Raw genomic sequence first — 22,956 nt, 5'->3', positions numbered from 1 at the left:
TTGCATACTTTGTACTTGAACTTTAAAAAAAAGGATTTTACTGCCACAGTCATAGTCTCCCCCGAGGATGAGGCCACGTAGGCCTTTAAATTAGGGCTACCCAACTAAGGCAACGATTAAACGTTTTCGTTTAACCCGCATTCGCCCCAACCTGAGAGGTTTCCGTCGACTATTAAGATTCAACTGTAAATTCTAAGAAAACTGCTAATGCAATGGGATGATTTTAGAGCGCAGCTCTTAGGGGCCCGTTCCCGGCTTGAGCGGCGTCGGCGTCGGCGTTGGCGTCAGCGTAACCAAGGTCACCCCAAGGTCACGCGACCCCAAGGTCATCCCAAGGTCACATGATCCTCAAGGTCACCCCAAGGTCACGTGACCCCTCCCCCAGGGTCCCGTGACCCCCAAGGTCACCCCAAGGTCACGTGACCCCTCCCCAGTGCAAAAAGGCAGCCATGTGGCTTTGAAGTTAGACGCCACGGTACGTCGATCTTATATTCACGTGTCAAATTATTTTTTTTCTGTGATGGCTTGTAGTACCAAAAGTGGTCCAACTAAATTCGATCCAAAGTATACACTCCGTGCGGGGCGACCGGCACGCCGCCGCGCGGCCGTCAGAGAGGACAGGCCGCGAGAACCGAGCTGCACGAGCAGAAGGAAACAGCGCCGCACCACGGCTTTCAGAGGCTGGCACCACTGCTGCCGCGACGTTCAAACTGCGCCGAAAACGCGCTGTTTATTGCGATTATGAATTGCTGCGTCGTCGGTTGTACTAATAGGTATACGTCGTGCCCCACCGGGACGACATTTTACAGTTTTTCAACTCGTCCGTGCTTCGTCGGGCAGCGGCAACAGTGGATCAGAGCCGTGCGGCGGAAGAAGTCAGTTTGGCTCCGAATCTTGTCTTCCATTAGATCGTAATGGCGAACGTAACTTCTCCGTCTCGCGTTGTGTTTTGGTTTTTCTTCTGCCACTAACGTTTGCGTATTTCAGTGCCGACGGAACGGACTGGGAGCTGACCCGGCACTCACGGATATGCAGCGCTCATTTCGTCGGAGGTGCGTCCTCGAAGGATGTTTCGTCCCCGTCGTATACGCCGACGATATTCCACGAAGAGTACCGCAAGCGTTAGGTGCTTCCTGACGTTAAATCCGGACGCTACGAAGGTGAGAACATTGTCAAACTGCCGTATTTGAACCTACTTGTTCCGGTCTGTCGGCTGCTTTTTATTAGCATCCTTAGAGACGCGGCAATTTTGTTTTCTTTTCGACGGTGTCGGGGAAGCAGTTTTATGACGCTGGTTTCTCGTAGGTCGCGGAAAGACAATGTCAAACGCAAATGCCGCACAGCTGGGTGGGAAAGTGAGAAAAATTGCAGTGTTACCTCTATTTAGAAGCCAGGAGCTTATTTGTTCGTATGCAGCCTCACTGTGATTAATGAGAGAAGTGAAAATGTGATTTATTTTTCTTAGATACAAGAAGCGGAGGACAGCTACTGCAGCTCTGCCCTAGACCTCAACGTCGCTGGCAGACTTGCTGCAAGCTGCGCCACAACAGTGGTGACCGAGGCTCCTGTGGATCTGCCAGCATCTCCAGCATTCGCACTAGAGTTTGGAGATTCTCAGGTCACTGGACAACATAATGAAACTCGTCATCAGGAAGGTGTCGAGGTAGGTTCTCCTCTGCTAACATGAGACTAAACAACCTTTGAGTTTTGCTTTAATTGTAAATATTGTAACATGTCATTGCTTCGACTTCAGGTATCAACTCAAACATCATGGACACCAGAGCTTCAGGATCAGGGTGTGCTGATGATATCCTGCGTCGTATGGACTGGTGCCTGCGAGGCATCTACACAGGTTGCATACTTAGCGCACAAACGACCTACGACTGCTGATGCAAGTATCGCTGCGGTGTGCCTCCAAGATCACCAACCGAAAGGTTTTTATGGGTGCCACCCTATTGAAAAATCCACCAGACCGGTTTGGTGTGTCCTAGTGTTTTCTGACGTAAACATCAGACCGGCCTGGAGTGTTCTGGTGCGCACATCAGACCAGCCTAACGTGTTCTGTTGTCCCCATCAGAACACGTTAGCCTGGTTTGGTGTGCCCATCACAGCATCCCAGTGTGGTCTGATGTGCACATCAAAACACACCGGGCTGGTCTGATGTGCACAACACAGCACACCAGAATGGCCTGATGTGCACACTACGCCACACCAGACTGGTCTAATGTCCACACCAAGGCACACTAAACTGGCCTGACATGCACACCAGGGTGCCTCTGGTGAGCACACATTACGGATATATGTATGGTATTGAATGAAAACATGTTTTCTTGTAAAATTAAATAAGATGTACAGAGCTCAAACACCACATTTGATTTTATAAGGTGCTTAATTGAAGGGGCGATGCAACGATTTACTTCAAATAATATGTACTTGGTGTAAGCATGTTGGCACAGTGTAACAAACGTTTACCTATATGCAATAGCCTGATGGAAAGAATACAGGTTTGTCTTGTCAACAATCGTCAGCAGCTTGTCATCAATGAAAACTTGAAAATATTTCAGTCGGCATTTGACATCATCGGAGGCCGTAAACGTGGGTTCCGCAGGCTCCAGAAAACACCGGTCTTCTTTTCCCCAGTCAAAAACTTGCGGCGGTGACTTTTGCTTCTTTCTTGACGTTGACAGAAGTGGACAGGCGGGCGTTCTGCCTTCAGTTTCGTTATCGCTTGGAAGTTCTGTTGTTAGGCCCTTCGTTGGCAAGTTCTCCTCGTCACTGTCACTCACTTCACTATCACTAGGTCCCGCATCAGACACTGTTCCACTTTCTGGAATCAAAACCACACAGGGACGATCGCGACACCGTGTCTGGTAGAAAGATCCCGATGGAATTTCCTTGGGGCAGCAGTAGAATACGAAGCCTAAAAGAAAGGAGCACCACGTCAAATTCTACCAGAAAACAGGGATGTACTAAACCACGCCAAACAGGAAGCTTTCTCCCGACAATTACAGCGGATTCCTCGTGCACAGGTATGTAAAATTCAGAGTGAACGCCCGCCCCTACAGTAAACTACTGAAATACTGCCAAATCTAAGCACGGAACGGAACACCACAGAAATCACAGAGCTACTATGCGACTCCTCCCTTAAGACAGTTTCACATGCAGCGACTGTGCGAAAAAAAAAAAAATCGGTGCGACAGCCGACGCAGCGAGTGCGATCGCAATGTTTGGTTTCACATGCTCCAACAGCCGCGCGATTTCTGTCGGAGCGGCTGGCGCTTCGGACACGGACGCGACGCGTTCCACTTTGTCTAAAATACAACAAAAACGTCTTAATAAGCATACATGTTTTAGGAATGCAATATGTAACAGAAATTTATAATAACGAAGCATTAAATCAGAAGCTTTTATGCGCCTAAATTTATTTTCGCAGATGAAAGCTGGCTAATGAACGGCTGATTGACGAGAAAGCGATCGCACCGGCTCTGCGGCAAAATACCAACTTGGTGGAAACCAGTTGCAGAGCCGCTGCGACAGTGCGACTGCGATTTTCATCGCACATATACTAGAAATCGCACCGATTTCGGGCGAGAATCAGAGCATGTGAAAGAGCCTTCGCATATCTACTATGTTTTTTTTTCGCCGACCTGCATACGTTTTAGGGTAAAATACATCAGCGCTATGGAATCCAGAACTTGTAAAAATTCAAAATTAGCATACTTCAGAGCAAAGTACTGCTTACCTTTGTAACAGCAGGTCGAAGTGCGTACACAGTAAATATTTTAACACCCAAAATCGTGTTAAAAGGGTGTTTGTTTTAACCAACACCCTTCCTACACCCTTCCTACACCCTTTTTACACGATTTTGAGTATTGGTGGGTGTAACAGGGATGTACGGGAAGGCTTACACCCTACATACACCCCTCTTACACCCCTATCACACCCACAATTTGAAATATGCTCAGGAAATCGTGTTAGAAGGGTGTAGGCACTCGTCGCAACACCCCGCCTTCATAACGTGTAGGAAGGGTGTGATGGACTTATATGATTTCAAGGAGTCGGAGTTAATCACGTCGAAGAAACCCTTGTCTGTGAGAGGAGCCGGTAAGGGCATCGTGACATCGATTGATTGTCATCGCGGTATAGCAGCATGTGCCCCAAATCGAGGAGCTAGCTATGAAATGAGTCGGGAAAAAAAATGTCGCCTGCATTAGCAAGCTCGAATTTTTATCTAATATGTGCTTTAAGCGGTGGATTTTATACTTTGTGCAATACCAAGACGTAGCTCAAATTGCTTGGAATTATGTAGCGATGCATCGGTCCGGCGTCCTGTCAAAACTTCAGGACATCAACGAGAACGTGCAAGAATGCGCGTCACATTAATCTTACACAAATCCGCTTTCCCCTCTGTACGGTCAATATCATTGTCATCGACGCCGTTTTTCTTCACGCCAGAGGAGAGGCCATTTATTGCTACCGGTTTTTGCCCGAAAACCCGGCGCAAATGACGATGAGCAGTGCTCTATGCTTCCGTCCCCGGTCAAGTGGTTAACGGACGTCCACAAACTTTTCATTCACACGGTGTGAGACGGGCGTAATGTTGATACTGTCGATTACACCCATGATTTTATAACCGTTCATGTTTATTACTTTGATGAAACGGTTGCTGATGTACGGTGGTACCAACATCGAATATAAATAATCGCCACAAAAAGGCGCGTATGATTAGGAAGTGCTAGAGAATGTTTTTTGCAACTCCGATCGAACTCTTCGTCCGAGAGGAGCCGAAAATTACGTGTCGCGCGTGCATCAGTTTTATCAGTTCAACTTCGATTTAAAAAATCCCCTCTGCTCCCAAAAGGTGACCGAAGACGTGTAATTATACAGCCCAGGCAACACACCGTATGTCGCCGATATTGGATATATTCGAAAAGGTTGTGCCCACACCATTTTGGTTCAGCCAATATTTAACGAATGGGATGAGTCGCGCCAACGATATCCTGACATGACGTACGCGACGCCGTTTTTAGTTGAGTGTTGAGAGTATCCTGCGTGAATTGGCTATGCCGGAGAGGTATTTCTATTTATTTGCCGCCTAAAATACGACGTTAAAAAAAATAGCCAAAACGGAATCTGCTTGCTTTTAGCCCGAGAAGTCTTTCCCGGGCAAAAAGCGAGCAAATTCCGCTTTGCTTAATCTTTTTATTTATTTTCTTTTTAACTGCGCTGAAGCTTGGAACAAACAGTGGCGCCTTTTATTGGGTAGCACAAACTCACCTGACTGAACCAATAAATACACTTATAAAACACATAAAGAAAAAAAAGGAAAGAGAAAGAAGAAATTCAAACGCATAAACAAGACGACGTTCAACGAGTTCTACCCAGAAAGCATAAGCCACTCCCCGGCTCCACACTTTTCGAAAGGGAACCGCCACTCGAACAGCAACTTCAAGGTCCCACATACAAGGCGACCCTCCCTGTGCAGCCCAGGAGGCAGCAGAGGGAGATTAGCAGCTTTGTCTACCCCCCTTTGACCTCTTCTTCTGATAAGCCTCCCCACTTTCTTTTGTGTCCGTGTGGCTGTGAGCGAGTGCGAAGGCCGCTTCTAGCGAATCGGAGGTGTGGAGCGAAACACGTGACCGCTCTCCGTAGGACAAAAACGCTTGGACGAACATTTGTCACGCGACTCGCTATGACACGCTGATGGCTTACTGGGGTCATAGCCTTCGCCGTTTGCCAGTTTATGGTGAGTTGTAGGGACCACGTAAATCCGGTTTCCAAAAAGCGTCCGTCAGTGTTCTCTTTCTCGTTCAAGCAGGTCCTCGCGAGTTCCATTTCGCGACCGTGGTTTTTCCCCGTGAACGGCCGGAATACATCTATGCCAACTTTTTAATCTATTGGCCATTTATTTCGTCGGAGTCTATGGAATTATTGTGCTGTGTTTGTTGGACGAGTTTCGACAAAGAGCTGCTCATCGGCGGACGCGAGACTTCCGTTGAATGTGATCGACCGCCTTCATCCTCGACATTGTGTTTGCGGTGTTTCGTGCTGCCCGAATCGGATTGTGCATCTATCGCGACAGAGAGCTGCTCATCGGTGACCGCGAGGCTTCCGTTGATTGTGAGCGACCGCCTTCATCCCCGGCATTGTGTTTGCGAATTGTTCTGTGCTGCCCGAATCGGATTAGGCATCTATCACGGATTACATGAAATCGCTCTCTTATTTGTAAGTACTTTGCAAGCATGCTTGAAAACGTGAACTGCCACTTGTGTCCCAAGTGACTTCCGGTCGTTTTGTTTTTCCAAGCCTGTCGAGTTTTGCTTATGTCACCAGAGCTAGAAAGAATAAATGTCGCAAGCAGTGTTCTCCCCAGGAATTTCTGAGAGGTGGACATTACCGGGGGGGGGGGGGGGGGGTCTAGAAAGTAACACCCCTTCTTAGGGTGTTAGACATTAATCACACCCAGGGTGTTAGAAATCACACCCATGACGAAGGGTGTTAGAAAAATCACACCTTTATTTTAGGGTGTGAGAATCTCACACCCCTTTTTAGGGTGTCCGAAAATCACACCCCTTTCTTAAGGTGCTAAGACTTACACCCATTTCCTAGGGTGTTCTGTTACACGAATAAGGGTGCTCCCCATAGGACAAGCCATTTACACCAATAAGGGTGTTAAAAGTTTAAGTGTGTAGCACGGCGTAAACGATACGCATCTTGGGCGCCGCCATGCACATCGCAGCCGACGGAGCGACGGAGTATCTGGAAACCCCTCGCGGCGAAACGTCGAGACCGCGAAACCGAAACCAGAAAATGTATTTCCTAAGATACGTTAAATATTTTGCATGAGTATTGCTTTGGGTCCCAAAAACACTATTTTTATATTGAATGTGTCCTAAAAATACACAAACATTTTTTTAAAGTACCTAAAAGGGTTAATAAAAATAAAAAGGAAAGGAAAACTTTAGTGTTGCTAGAAGTGCTAGGAATCGTCGGCGGCGTCTGTGCACACAGGGCAAATGGCCCCTCCAGCCAGCGAGCTGCTGAGCGCGAAGGAAAAAACGGTCGTGGGAGAAAAGGTAAGGATTAAGGATATTTCTTTGTTTCTTTTTGTGCTTGCTGCATTACCATGTGGGGATTTCGCATTATTAGGTCTGCTGAGACACTTATAGTTTTATTTTCAGTGAACGATTCGAGCCTGAATGTATAGCTTTACAGAAGAAAAATTTCCGGCAGGCTATCAGTTCGAAAGTCTTTGTTACCCAGCATTGCTAGCCGGCGAGCATATTCTAGAGTTATCATTTGGACACCAGTTTGAGTTGTCTTTACCACTTGTGGGGTCTCTTCGTAATGATCGCCGCGCGATCGGCATGTGCTTTGCTCGTCTCCCAGGGAGTGACACAATACAACGAGAAGATTGTGAATCGGTTTACTATACTTCCCAGTTGTCCGTCTTCGAGAGCCGGCACTGCGGCCCGCCGAGCCGGGTTGTCGCCCGTCATTCAGAGCTCGCAGTCGCTGTCCGTGTCCAGGCCTGCGGATCGTCCTCCCCACGCCAGCGCTGCGTAGGCAAGCTGTTCCGGGCTATCACAGCCCGAGTCTCGCTGCGGAACCACTCCGGGATCGTCATGGCCTAGGTCGGTGTGGCCAGGGCTCGCCGTTTCCGCCGGTCCTGATCTGAACCTCGCTGGCGGAACGCTCCAGGAGTCGCCATAAGCCAGACCAGCCAGAACGGCTCCATCGTTCCTGCGCGGCCCCAGCCTGGTGCGGCACGCTCTTCCTGTTTCCTCGCGCTCGCCCCCGGCTAGAAAATGTGAGTAATTAGAAACATACTCTGCATGCTAGAGAACAGTATGCACGTTACAATGGCTGTACCGTGATATGCAAGCCTGGTGTGAAAAGCTGACAGGCAACAAAGTGCACATGTGAGAAGGATATTTACGCTTCACTTGAGCTTTTTTCTAAAGAAAAACTTACGCATCCTGTTTTCTGCATGCCGTCACATTTGTTACCAGATTCAGCGTTAGATTTTGTTGCCGAAACAAGCAAAGCTTTATGTGCTGCGAAAATTTACTATTTGAGAACTCGCAGGTTTGGAAGGTTTTGGTTACGACCGCACGTGTGCCAAACGGCTATGCGCACATAGAAATACGACTGCCGGGACGGGCCTCTCGCTTCTTGAAGGCCTGATCGCCTGATTCTGGTCGTCACAGCGAAGCAACAATCGGCCCAATTGTTCCTATCGTATTTCCCTATGTGGTGTCTATAATATGTTGCAACCTAAGAACGAAGCGCGAGGGTAAGACGGGCCGAGGAGGAGGAAGCAGGCGGAACGCTAAAGAGAGAAGGAGGTTTTCCCCTCTCTTCTCCAGTGTTCCGTCTGCTTCCTCCTCCCCGACCCGTCTTACCCTCGCCCTTCGTTCTTAGGTTGCAACGGACTATAGTGACTCGTAGAACAACTTGTATGAAATTGTTATTTTGCTGAGTAGTCTGCAAAACAAGTTCATCAGACCACGTTCCAAGCCTGCACAGCTATTTTCGTTCACTTCAACAGCAACAATTACTGTAGAATTTACTTACCTGATGCATCACCCTGCAGTGATCCACTTCTGTTGCCGTGTCACTTCCGAAGATCCCGAGGGGAAGCGGTATAGTTTGGCGCTTGAGTCGCCTTCGTGACTGTGATAGTCTTTCACGCAGCAGTAGTGACATTTATTTTTTGGGGTGAACCCTATCGAACCCCAGAGAGTTCCCGTGGCACCTCACCTACTCCTATAGGAGTTGGCAAGGTGCTACAGAAACCCGCTGGGTTCATGGAGACGTGAAGCCGGGACTTACTTTTAAGAAGAACGGTTCCCAAAAAGGCTGACCCCGATCCAAAATGCCACATTCACACTTGGTTTCTAAATGCACCCGCCTGCAGTCCTTGCGATCCGGGCTGTCCTGGCCTACCCAGTCTTTTATTTTGCAGCCGCTAGATGGCGCAATACGTAGTGACAAATTGCATTGCCGGTTAATATTTGGGTCACTTGAAGTGAGGGGAGTGGGTGGAGTGGAATGGGGGGAGAGATTTGTATTATCGAGATTCTGCTGAGTCGTTGCCCAAGACGCCTCCGACTGTACGTTGCAAGTCTTAATTTGTTTTTCATCTGTATGAAAGCAGATATTAATTTACTGACAGGATGACAGTGCTGGTGGGCCCAAATCTAATTATGTATTTGCAATCTGAACTGCTGATAATGTAGTTGCAGGTAGTGACAATCTCAATTTAGTGGAGCAAGTCAATTGATTGTTCAGGAGAGGCTCTGCCCAGTACTGTTATTCACATGCTTCAGGCCCTTCTACCGTTAAGAAAATAGTGTTTCACCCTCTTTGCACACAGGAGCAGAGGGATCAAAAGTCGCTTTTTTAGGGGCAGGACAACACCTTCATACTACTATAGCCAGACTTTTAACTCAACAAATGGTTGATGACAGAACAGGAAGACATCATTTCATGACTTCTTTATGCAGCGTAGCACGATACAGTCATTGCTTACCTGACAGGCGAGTAGTTGTAATAACGAGAGTTGGTAAGGTTGCCAGTATCCCACATGAATAAATACTATCTTAAAAATGTGATTTTAAACGGTAGTGTTCATTTATTTAGTGCATAAAGCAGCCTGGCTGTGGCAACATCATAAGCAACAATACCACCTTAATGGTAGTGACCACAGCCCTAGTGTCACCTCACTAAAAGTACCGCAAGAAAGAGCTGACCTTACCTTTACAGGTTTGCATCGTCATAAATCAAGTTAAAGCGATTTGCTAATGGTCTGAAAATCCTAAAACAAGTGAAAGTGATTTACTGGTGGAGTGAAATTACGAAACATTTTGAGGGCATGCATTGCTGAAATCTCACACTATTAGCAACTGTAGCATGCATTTTGTTTGGGAATATGCATGCTTTCTGCTATTACTACAACAAAGAAATGGGGTTCAATGTTTTGACTAACATAGCTCCTGAGCATAGGGCTAGATTGACGTTGTGAAGGAATATTGTGCTTTATTTATACTGCATTGCACGTCATTTTGAATATGTCGTGCGGCTATCTTTTTCTTTATTACAGCTACAGTATGTCCTAGTGTACAAACAAATCAAGATTTTAATGTTACTCGTTGCTCTAACCTTTATTTTGCTATCCTAGGTGCTGCAGTGGCTGCTCCACCTGGTGAGGCCGTGGCCTCCTCTTGGCCACCTCTCTTTGCTGTCCAAGATGGTGAGGTACGTATCTGGGCCTACAAGACATTTTGTTTATTGTTTTCACTTCATTGACTTGTTCAGGAGAGCAGACTAATGGCAGAAAATACAAGGACACAAACAGGCAGGCACACAAAAAGGCAAACACAGGTACAGACTTAAAAGTGCACTAAAAGTGTTTCTCAGATTGTCTGTTCTTGGTGATAACTCATTCGACAGGCTCTAAGCATCCTAAATATCCAAAAAATTATGCTCGTTCCATTCCTATTTTCCTTCTAAAAATAAAAATAAAAGAACATACTTAAGTCTTGCCATAGGACGAGCAGGTGAACTATCTTTGAAAAAGTACATGCGGATGACAGTGACATCAGTGCTATCTGATAGCCGTGTCCCACAAATTACAGTTTAGCAGTGCCAATAATACCTATCCAGGGGTTAGTAATCTAGCCCGCTTCACTAATATAGACTAGCAAAGAAGATAGAGTATGGATGGATGGTAAGGGCTTATACCCTTTGTAACGGGCGGCAGCTTATGCCACCTAGCCTTACATTTCGTCATCCCTTCTTTTTTTTAAATTGTATAAATTTTGTTCTAACACAACCCCACCCCCTTTTTAAAGTGATTATATTGCTTATTTATATCATTTTGTTTATCCTTCCCTAGATCCTTTCCACCAATCTTCCAATCTCCTCTTAGTTACCGCAATTCTTTCTCTATCCATTTGTCCATCCATGTCCAGAAAACCCAGTGCCTCCTCCAAATCCGTAGTTATCCGCTCAAGAGGGTGGGACGAAGCCCCGTGCGCCTTAAAATTACATGTTCTATAGTTTCCCTTTCGCGGTTACATACGTCGCACAGAGCGTCCACTTCCTGGAATTTAGCCTTTTACGTTCTCGTTCGTAGCACCCCCGTTCTAACTTCAAACAACAAAGAGCTCCCCACTGAATTAGCATACGGCTGTTCCTTCTTTATTTTTTTGTTTTTATGCCCTGTATATTGTTAAAGCTGATTTCCCCTGCATTCTCTCTTCCCACAATTTCCTTTCTGTTTCCTTTACTCCCTTTTCTTCTGATATGCTCTGATCGGCTCCATCTCGTTGAATGTACTTAAATATCAGCTTGCGGGTTCGGTTTGTCCACTTAGTGTTTAGACTTTTTATAAATAGCTACTTGTACACTTTCGCTGCCCACCGTGTCTCCTCAATTTTACCTAGTCTTATTTCAAATTTAACTTTACTTATCGCCTCTCTACTCAAAAGATGCCCAGCCCATGTCCCCCTCTACTCCCTCATTTGTAGTAATCCCATGTGCCCCCAATGCCAACCCACCCACACTCCTTTGCTGTATCTCTAAACCTCCCTGGATTTCTGACCTCATACACAATACCGTATTCCCAAATCACAGTCCTGGCACCATGACTCCCTTCCTTACACCCCTACCGACTTCACATCTATTATAGTTCCATAGTGCCCTGTGTTTCATGACAGCTGAATCTCGCTTCCCGTTCTTTATTACAATATCTTCATGGTCTTTCAGACACTGTCTTCCTTCACTTAACCATATTCCCAGATATTTGTACTTTTCTATGTGTTCTATCAATGTGTCCTCTATCTCAAGGGGTTCCCCCTTCTCGTCTTTATAACCGACTGCGATTTTACCCAACTTGTCCCTACTAAATTTTAGTCTTAAATTGTCCCCTTCTCTGCTGCAAATCCTGATGAGTTCCCGTTTTGTGTCACGACTTTCTGATACTAGTTCAATGTCGTCTGATACAGTAAATGTGGCAATATTTGATTTACTTTATGTCCTTCCTTCATATTAGTCAGATCAAAACCTAGGTTGCACTGTTCTAACTTTTTCCCATCTCACTGAGGTGTATCATAAAGAGCAGGGGAGACAATGGCCAAACCTGTCTGAGATATCTTTTTATTGCTGCTGGTCTTGTAGCTTCGGCTTCCCATGTTATAATCACCCCTATTCTCCGTATAAACCCATTCTAGAAACTTAACCGTGGTTCCCTCTAGCCCATATCCCTTCAATTGGTTCCAGAGTTTTTCCTGATTCACATTGTCATATGCCCCTTTGATGTTTAAAAATGCTACCCATAATGGCCTTTGACTTGTCATTGCTATCTCTATGCACTGAGTGATTATGAATAAATTTCCATCCAGTCGTCTACCTTTCCTGAAACCATTTAAGCTCCCCCAAAATCTGTTTTCTCTTTGCCCATTCTTCCATTCTTCTTTTTACAATTCGCATAGCAAGTCTGTATATTTCTGAAGTTACTGTGATTGGTCGGTATGATTTGACACTGTCTTTTTCTCCCTTGCCCTTATGTAATAATCTCATCCTGCTCAATTTCCAGTCCACTGGGTACCTCCCTCCCATAAGTATCTGGTCAATCACCTGCCTTAGTTTCAATTTGCTTGTTTTGCCTAGAACTTTTATCAATCTCATTGGTATGCCGCCTGGACCTGTTTCAGTGCCAGCCAGAACCTTTCCTTCTGCTTTTTTCCCATTCCTCTGTGGTCCTTTCCTCTTCCTCACTATGATCCTCCGCGTGTGTTGTGTAGACACTACCATTCCCTACGACCTGATTTGATTCTAACTCCGAAAATACTGCTTTGATCGTATGTCTAATGTATTCTCCTGCCTCATCCCCTTCTACTTTTGTCCCTTCCTGTGTTGTTAGTGCCTGCTGGTACGCCTCGGTCATTTTTCCCTGTGCACTGATGTGTTCCCAGAATCTTTTTGCCCCATTCCTATCCTTTTTGGCTTATCTCTATCTTCCACTGGACCCCTGCTTTCCCAATGTTGGCCTGTATTAATGTGAATGTCTCCTGCTTTCTTTCCTGAAATTTTTCCCATTTTGTCGCTACTTCGGCTAGTGTGGCCCCCTTTTTCTTTGCCCATCTGTGTTCTTTAGATGCCGCTTGGCGTCTCGATATTGCTGCCTTAACCTCTTTATCCCACCAGCTTTTGGGCTTGCGTTTTAGTTTTCTTCATCCTTGTTTGATTCAATATTTCTCTAACTCTCTTTTGAAAACACTTAGTCTTCATATGTCCATTCTCTTTCCGGTTGCTTGGATACAATGTTCTCGATCTGCTTAGATGTCTCTTGTAACTGTTTAACATTTAAGTTATTCCTACCCTCTTGTTTTTGATTTTGCATTTCTGGTTTTATTGTGCCAAATCTGATTTTGATTCTCTTATGGTTGCTCCCCAGACCTTAGACCTACATACCTCCTAATCTGTTGTATATTTTACGCGACATTAAACAGTAGTCAATAGTCGAGTGCGAGTTCTTTCTTTCCCATGCTATTTTTCCATTACATTTTACCTGAGCGTTAACCCATTAACATTAACCCATTAACCTTTGCAGAACGCCTCTAACATCCTCCCTGTTGTATCTGTATGTCCATCAAAGTCTTCCAAATATGCATTCACGTCCCCCAAGATAATTATTTCCTTGCTAGTGCCAATTTCCCTAACGTCTCCTGATATACATGTCAAGTGTTCTGCATTTTCCTCCCCTGCATCACCTCCTGTTTTTAGATAAACAAAACCCAGGGTTGTGTCCAAACGCCCAATATTGCCTTTGACCCACATGTGTTCCCTGCAGCCCTCTCATTCCCTTTCCCATTCCTGAACCTTAACTAATACCCCTAATCCCCCTCCCTTGTGTTCCTCATTGGCTTGGTTGCATCCCATCCAATGATATTCCGGTAGGTATGGTGGTTCTTCCATATGCCTGAGATGTGTTTCTGCTAATCCATACACTGCAAAGTTGTCGCTTTCTAATCGCTCTTCAATCTTTTCCCACTTTATTCTGTTCCTGCCCTCCTGCATGTTTATGAACGCTGTTTCTTTTTCCTAGTCCTGCAAGGCTTCCTCTCACCCTCCCAAACCCTCCCCCCTGTATCTACATTTTGGCCCTCATTAACACCGGCGCCATCAGGGCTCCGGAACCCCCCAAGAAATGAATGATGTGACATCCAATCCTATCGCCTACCGTGCTTCCAGTGGTTCCACTGTAGTGGATGCCCATTGTAAAAGCGTCGGAGCAAGCTTCGTGCTTCGTCCTGTTTACTTTCATTACTCCATACTCAAATCGTCGGCTCAACCGCCTTATCACCCGGTTAGCTTCCACCACCCGCCTCTCTATCTGCAAAGAGTGTCCCCAGACCTCTGGGACGGTGCATATTTGCACATGCACAGTCTCAAAGACGTCCCTCAGCTTACGTAACCCCAACTCTATCTGCCTGGCGAGATTCTGGCTCCATCCCTTTAACACATCATTTAGTCCTGCGTGTACAAACACTAGGTTCTCTCCTTCCCTGTTTTTTCACACCTCCACCTTCGCTTTGGCCATAGCATCTACCATGCACTTTCCTGACTGAGCCATACGGTTACCCTGCCATCCCCTTTCACCCTGTCCAGCAGCCCCTCCTTAACCCTTGTTATGTATGAGTCTCCTACCACCAGCACCCTCTTAACCTCCGACTGCTTGTCTTCACCCCCTCCAGCTCTCTGTGCTTTCTCTGCCTCAAGTTCTGCTGCCTTTCTCAAGCCCTGCTGTACTGCAGTACTATACAGCTGTGCAGGCTCCTTTCCTACACAGTCAATCACCTCGTCACTATTTAACTGGCCCCCTTTGTCTGCCCCCCCCCTCGCCGTCTTCTCTGCCACCTCACCCTTTTTCTTATTAACTACTCCTGTCAGTTGCTGCACCATCTCCTCATACTTCTTCTTATGCTCTTCCAACTCCGCCTTCCACTCTTCTCCTAAGCTCCCCTACCTGTCGCTCAACCTCGGCTCTCTGTTCCTGTTATCGTCTCCGCTCTCCCGCCACGCTCCCTACCTTACTTTCCCATTCTCTGGTCATCTCCACCACATCCGCTTCGGCCCTCTTATTTATATATCCGACTTGCGCCTCGAGCTGAACCCGCTTCTCCCGCTCTACCCGTATCTCCCACTTCGACTCCTGAACCGTATCCGCCCATTCCCTTCCTATTCTTCCAAAACCAAGTTCTACCTTCTAGCAACTCCGACAGGTACAGTTGCTCTCTTAGGCTTCTGTTACAGTTTTGAGCTCCAACTCCATCATGCAGCACCAACGGCCACACTCTTCAGATTCTACATCGGGTCCCCCTTTTACATTAGCCTGCGCATTTTTCTTCCTTCGTATATTCACCATTGCCTACGGAAACACAGCGCTACCCCACGAAAAATATCGCACCAAAACCAAAAAAGCCTGGGTAACGTCTCTGTCCACAAAACCAACTAGCCCGCCAAAAGTTTCAAACGTGCAGGTGGTTTGGTCTCGTGACCCTACCTAAAAAGCCTGCTGTAACCCAACTATCCTATCGCTACTTTACAAACTGCTTTCTGCTACCTCATAAAACCACCAGAGTTAGAGCAAAAATGCTTTACAGCAGAGTGGTAAACCTCGAGGATCAACCCCAATGGGGCGTGCCCGCGCAACACCACCAATGAAGCAGATCCAACAAGCAAGCCTATCCTATCGCTACTTTAAAAAGTGCTTTCTAGTACCCATAAACACACTCGCAACTAAACTAAATACACCAAATATTGCTTAGCTTCGCAGGGGCTCTGGAAAACACGTCCTCTTTGTCAGCTGATAAGCAGCTGACTGGTGAGACATATTGATGCCTATTTCGGAACACAGAAAGGGAAGGTAGTGAGCTTTGGTAATAGCACACTCATTCGTGTTTTTTTTTTCATGTCTTGTCATGAAGTGGAGCCAAAGGTTTTTTTTTTTTTTTCACATTGCTCGGCTGCCCGAGGTTGCAAATATTTGTACAAAACATGGGAGTGCACAGCAGTATACTTCCTTCATACTTGGCGATGTCGAATTTAAAAATCGTCAAATGATTCATTAAAGTCAAGCTTTCATGAAACAATTTTTTATATCATTATTAGTATTTGATGTGTACAGCAATATTGGACCTCCTTTCTTAATGCATATTCCAAAGCTGAAATTACTTCTCTTAAAGGGGCGCTCGGGAGCTTTCTAAGACGGCCTATTTATGGCCGTAACACATTCTATGTGCTCTAAGCATCCCAAATATTTAAGTTTAAATCATGTGCAGCTTAGTTCACTAATAAAAATGTGATAAAAGATAGTGAATCTCAGACATACAAATGGCGGCACTGAACCCGGCCGAATGTAGGTGAGGAACGAACGGGGCTCATCAGACAATCACAACCGATAGCTTCACGTCCGGAGAAGCAGCCAACCAGCCCTGCTCGTCTGCACAAGAGGCCCTCGCTTGCAATTGACTGACAAGTGTCTTTTGCCGTTCCACCCTATTCACCTTGATTCGGTTCAACCGCATTCGCTGTCTTTGATCACATTTTTTAATAGTGAAATAGGCCACACATGATTGTAAGTTTTGGACTTGTGGGATGTTAGAGCACATAGGTTGAGATAAGAACATAAATAGGCCATCCTGGAATACTGGAGAGTGCCCCTTTAATTTATTTCATTTTTTTATATATAGCTACAGTTCAGCATTTCAGTGAAACAAAGCATGAACATGATTGCAGACGAAAGTGGAGAGTCCATTTGTGTTACCTGTATTTCTCCACTTTTTGTGCATTTTCTTGACAGTGTTACTCACTGCAGATTCATCTAGGACCTGGCATCAAAATGCGAGAGGCAGCATTTACACACGCCGTGGAAAAGGCTGCCACTCCTGGCTGCTCTCTCAGAATGGTCAGCCGATCACTGTGGGAGCCTGCGGAGCTCTTCGACAAGGGTGTGTCAGGGCAAGCCTGCAGGTGTGTCCTCTAGGAGGGTGTGGTGGGAAAACAGCCCCTACCACACCAGGTGGGTATTTCCGATCAACCTGGAAGGGCACAGCACCTGTTGTGGCTGCTGTGCTTAGCTCTGAACAAAACAAAAAAATTTAGCTATGGTGATATTTATACAGCGTGTAGTTGGTCTGCCATTAAAGTTGTGACGAGGCACACGCTGTAGATGAGCAGCGTGTGACTCGTCGCAACTTTAATGGCAGACATAATGTTTGTATAGTGTGAGTTATGATTTACTATGATTTGAGATTTTTATAAACATGTTGTTGATTTTGCCTTGTGCAGCACACATGTACAGTGAGAGGCACTAAGATGTCAGACAAGGTGAATGTGGACAGAGCAGGAGAAATGCCACTTGGGGTCAGCACTTTCTTTGCTCACTGGGAGCGAGGCCACAATGTTGGATCTGCAGTCAAACCTGATATTATCAAACCCGGTTAAATTAAACTATTTGTAAATGGACTGGTAGCTGCTATACAAATGCATAGCGAAAAATGCAATTACATCGAACGAAAATTGCAGCGTCTCCCCATGAACCGATCTGCCAAGAGCGCTGTTTAGCTCTGCAAGCTGGCTTTCCCCCTGCTTCAGAATCTTCCTTGGGGGAGAGCCAGCTTGCAGAGAAAGCTGGCTTTTTTTTCTTTTGAGCAGTCGCGTCGGCCGCCCAGGAGTAAAAAATAAGTCTTGTGGGGGGAGAGGGTGAGCCGGTAAACGAAGAAGCGGCCACTATATAACTGCAGTGGGCGTCCCTCATGATGTACAGATGCCCCTTCGAGCGTGAACAACTTTTCTAAATGTGGCGTGCTTGTTCGTTGTCATATTCATTAAAACTTCTATAAAGAATTGCCCGCTATATCAAAGTGGTAGACGGTTTTTTGAGAGTTTGATATAGTCAGGTTTGACTTATTATGTTGCCCACAGGTAGGCGATCATCAGATAGAACGTGGGAGGGCGGGCAGAGTGATAAATTGACTGATTATCAGGCTCGACACGACATAACCCCTTGTTTACTGTTGTAGTTGTGATTTTATTATTTTAAGGTTTTTTATGAATAACTGCTCGTGTATTTCTTTTTATGCACTGCAGGTTTTATCACACAATACCGACTTGCCGAAGCCATCATCTTAGCCATCCAGATGTGCTGGCAAAAGTGGCATGGAAGAAAAGAGCCGTGGACAGCCCAGTCTGCATGAGAATATTTGCGAGTGGCGCATGTTGGGGAACAAAATAAAATAGTAAGTTCCATTCTCTTTGTCTTTGTAGTTTTGTTTCGTGGCAGAATGAACACCTAAACCTGCAAAAAATTAGCAGTCTTTTTGCACAATTTGCTAGCTGTTGTCATCAGCAGTCCTTTCTGCATCTAAATTATATTGTGCATGCATGACCAGGTCACCCCAGAAGACACTAGGTCGGCCGGATCACACCAAAACACGCCAAGACACTAGAACACGTGAAGACACTAGAACACGTCAGGATACTAGAACACGTCAGGACACTAGAACACACCAGGACACCAGAACACGCCAAGACCCGTGTCTGAATTTCCGCTCTGATGTAAACGTCAGAAACACACCAGACCCGGGCTGGTGGATTTTTCAATAGGGCAGTCATTGGTGAACTACAGTGAAAAGGATGATGCTCTGAGGGACCTTACCGGAGTGACTGCCATGGTGTTCCTGACATTGTTGAATTTGTTGTCAAACATAAATAGAAACTTATTCAAAAGGTGACACAGCAATTTAGGGTTTGAACTTTATCTGCATGTTAACACAAGCCTGAAGCAAGTATTAGCCACGTAATGCTACTAAGCCTAGAGTTTTACTATATGCCTAGTTTCAAAGGTAAATGAAGGATACTTCATTCTTTCTTGCCTTCAAAAAGCTTGGTGGCAAGGTCATACGGGTCACATGCGACAGACAAGAGGATCAACCTTTCAGTGTGTTAGCTGAATGCAATACGATGATCAGGCCCGAGCACTGCATTGTCACTCCGTTCGGGCTCACGCAAAATTAATACCTGACTGGGCACACCGTACCCAGCTTAGAGTCTGCGTCCAATTACCATGGACGGAAATCGCCGAGCTCCGAAGGCTAGTACACACTTGCATTTTATGATGTTAGGTGTAGAATGTATGCTTGCAAAAATCACAGTCGCCTAGTAACAGGACAATGCTTGTGTATTGCAACGCACTGAAAGAAACCAGGACTGTGCAGAGATTCTAAAAAAAGTATTCCGGAGTAAAAATGTCGAGATACATGTGCTGAAAGCCTATAATACAAATACTGAGATACATTTCTCGCTGACTTAACGGGATATTTGAATGATAGTTCTGCAGTTGCGCCAAAAAGTATTCTGTCATGTTTTCGGTGGATATCACTCATTATTAGTGGGCCCCAACTGCCAATAATGAGTTCTCATTGGTTCTCAGCTACGGTTTATTGCCTGTCAACACAACTGTGAGCACAGGCTTCGTGCAAACTTCCTACACACGATTCTGCATCTGCCTTTCGCATCTGAACTAACCCAATTCGGTTGCAAATCTGTGAACCATTCTTAACAATAGCCATAGCAGGGGTGGTCCGCATTGTCTTTCAAAGTTCTGAACTGTTGCGAGCCACAGTGTGGCATTTGGCTAGTGTTGGCGATTTGGCAACTAATGCGACACGTGTGAGGAGCCTGGTCACGGGACTTCCTGATAAACCCCGATGGCCACCTTGTTTTGTTCCTTGGTCTCAAGATCCTGCAATCTTCAGAGTCCATCAGCTCGCCCGTGTCTTTTCCAGTTATTTATCTAGACATATGCTTGCACGACTCATTTTAGAACAGCACCTAGAGGTACGGTCGGCATCAAAATGAGCTGGCTTTTCGGAACGCCGGCCGGAGCGGCAAAAGTTCCCCATGGGGCTCCCTTGTCGCGGTAAGCCATTGCGGAGGAGACTGAAAAGACTGCCGCGATTTTAAGCACTGGGGAGGACGCTAGCAATAATAAGACACGCATCTGGGATGCTTCGCTTTGCATGTCTGGCTGTTGTATTTGATGCGCCATCTGGCAGAGCCGTGCGCCATTCATTGTCGCTTTTCTGTGTTTATTGTCTTTTTGAATTTTTTCCTGTGTGAATTGCTAGACATGATAACCATAAAGTGAGGGGACAAAAAAAGACGGACAGACACGAAGCTCCAAAAAGCTTCGTGTCTGTCCGTCTTTTTTTGTTTCCTCGCTGAAGGGTTATCATGTCTATCCTTAACCGGTTCACCTGCCTACTTACTTTAACTTGAATTGCTAGTATTTTTTTTGTTTTTCTTTAAGAAGTCAAAACTACCAGCTATCTCTACGAGTTCCATGCCCTAACGTGACAAGTAACCTTAAACAAAACACACACACACACACACACACACATACACACACACAGGCACAAAAATGAATGGCAATGGTGCATTCAAACCGACAAGCCGATGTGCAACGAGCAGCTCCAAGTGCATCCTCTGCACCGCTTATTTTTATTGCCGTCTTCCCCAGTGCACGAGGTCGCAGCATTTCTTCCAGCCTTCCTCTCAAGGGCTTATCGAGACAGAAGCGCCCCAAAGAAATTTTCTGCGCTCTGACCAGCAATCCAGTGAGCCAGCTCATTTTGATGCCGACTGTATGTCTTAAATGTACCAGAAAGCTATCCTCATTACGAGGAAAATTTTTAGAACTTCTGAAGTAGCTGCACCACCTGGTTCTATTTGCTTGAAGCATGAATATCTTTAATGATGGTTGCAAGTAAACCAAAGTAGGACATCTTAAGATTGTGACTGGTCGTGTAGGGATGCAGAAAATTGCCCCCCCCCCCCCCGCGTCCCTGCACGGCTAGTCACGCGGTCTTGAAATCCCTCTACCAGGTACATCGGATAACTTTTAAACACGGCTAAAGATATCCCCACTTCGAGCAAACGGGATCGGGTGATGCAGCTACCATAGAAATTTTGAGATTTTGGCAGGTGCTCTCAATTCACCTGCACCGGTGCGGGCAGTGCTAGGCAGTGTACCTCCAGTGCGCGTTTTCGCATTCAGCTGAGAGTCTGCCCAATTACGGTGGACAGCAATTGCCTAGCTCCGAAGGCTAGCGCACACTTGTATTTCATTACGTTTAGGTACAGAATGTATGCTTGCGGTGGTCTGTTGAAGACACGTGTCACCGAGTAACAGGACGATGCTTGTCGTATTACAAACAAACCCTGTGACCAAATGGATGTGGCTGTGGGGCCTAAAACGATAGATAATTGAACGCATGCTCTTTATTTACAATGCTAAGTCATGTTGTCACGGCAAGGGGAATAGTCTAAGTTAGCGACTCCGCAGCTGCTCTGTTCAGCTTCTGCGCCATCAGTCTGGGAATGAAAACACGTTAATGCACAGCAAAGCTACGAAATATCATGCGCAACACTTCAGAAATGCAAGTCGCATCTCAATAAATACTGCCCGCGCCAAAGCGTCTCTTATTCTGTTCGCATTCGCGACATGTGAATGCTTGAGCCTAAACATAATGAGTCGACGAGAAGGACGCTCTCCCACAAGTTCAGCAGATTTGCACTATTGCTGTAGTTAATGATCGTCGAGCTTATCTGTGGGGATTAAACTAGTCGCAGAACATTAGCTCTCACTCATCACCACCAGAGTCGGAGTGTACATCCGGTCTCGGTGTCTCATTACATTCGCCATTTGTACTTCTGCCATACGTCACTTTTCAGCATTGTTCTCTGACAGCCGAGATGAGACTGGGGAGCTGGTGGGATCGGTTGGGGGTTGGGAAAAAGAGCAGTAGGATTCAGTCGATCAGAGACAGAATTCGCAGACAATAGTTTTATTGTTGTAAAATATGACAATTTGCTGGCAATTATTCTTATCACCACAGAGTGACGCAAGCTTCGTGTAGTAGTGAAGCCAAGAGCTAGTGGGCATTCAGCCATTGTAGTTTGCTAGATACTCTTGGCAGCTACAAGGGACTTCGGTTAAGATTTCACCACACTTCGAGCAAAAACGTCTGGTCAAAGAAAACTTTATTGTGTTTACGAGAACAAGTATTTTCGTTCCAGGTGCGTGGGGAGCGATACTTGGATCTGGGTATGGAGAGCAAGCTCCTGCTTTTTCTGGTCAAGATGAAGCATGGACTGGCCTTCTCTGCCTTGGGTGTATTGTTTGGTATCCACCGAACCAGTGCGTCGCGCATCTTCTACACAATTCTAGATGTGCTTTATGTTAGTAAGCAAGGATGGATCCAATGGTTTTCTAGAGATGTTGCTCATGCATCAATGCCTGCATCGTTCCAGTCTAAGTATCCTAATTGTAGGGTTATCGTCGACTGCAGTGAAATTCGGATTGAGAAAACGAGCGAAGTCTCTGGCAGAGGGAACTGCTGGAGTAATTACAAAAGTGACTTCACGCTGAAATTTCTCGTTGGCATCACGAGTCTGGGTACATCACATTTATTTCAGATGTTTATGGCAAAGGGCAAGTGACACATCATAGCAAACTCTCGGTTAGTTAACCTGCTAGAACCAGGTGATATGGTTATGGCCGACCAAGGGTTTCCTCACGTGAAGTGCGACTTGGATAGTAAAGATATGACTCTCGTTATGCCACCATTTGCAAGAGCTAATGAACAGTTCACGGAGCCAGAGATGAAGGAGACATACAAGGTTGCATCTCATCGAATTCATGTTGAGAGATGTATCCAGCGGATTAAGTGTTTCGCAATCTTGAGCCAGAGGTTGACGCCAGAACACAAATGCCACATAGACAAAATTCTGCATGTATGTAGCATGCTCGCGAACCTGCAAGTTCCCGTCATTAAGACTCGGTGAGAGTCTCGAACAGAAATCTGAGCATTCGATAAAGTACAC

At 45.9% G+C, this 22,956-nt stretch overlaps 1 pseudogene; it reads left to right on the top strand.

Annotated features, from left to right (window-relative positions):
* The first annotated feature begins 1,804 nt into the window (after nucleotides 1–1,804).
* On the top strand, nucleotides 1,805–22,917 carry LOC115325424 (annotated as a pseudogene).
* The last annotated feature ends 39 nt before the right edge of the window (nucleotides 22,918–22,956 follow it).

This window comes from Ixodes scapularis, unplaced genomic scaffold (genome assembly GCF_016920785.2).
Source record: "Ixodes scapularis isolate PalLabHiFi unplaced genomic scaffold, ASM1692078v2 PGA_scaffold12__126_contigs__length_90152505, whole genome shotgun sequence".
Classification (NCBI taxonomy): Eukaryota; Metazoa; Arthropoda; class Arachnida; order Ixodida; family Ixodidae; genus Ixodes; species Ixodes scapularis.
Note: the sequence above shows the minus strand (reverse complement) of the source record. Positions and strands in the feature narration are given on the sequence as shown.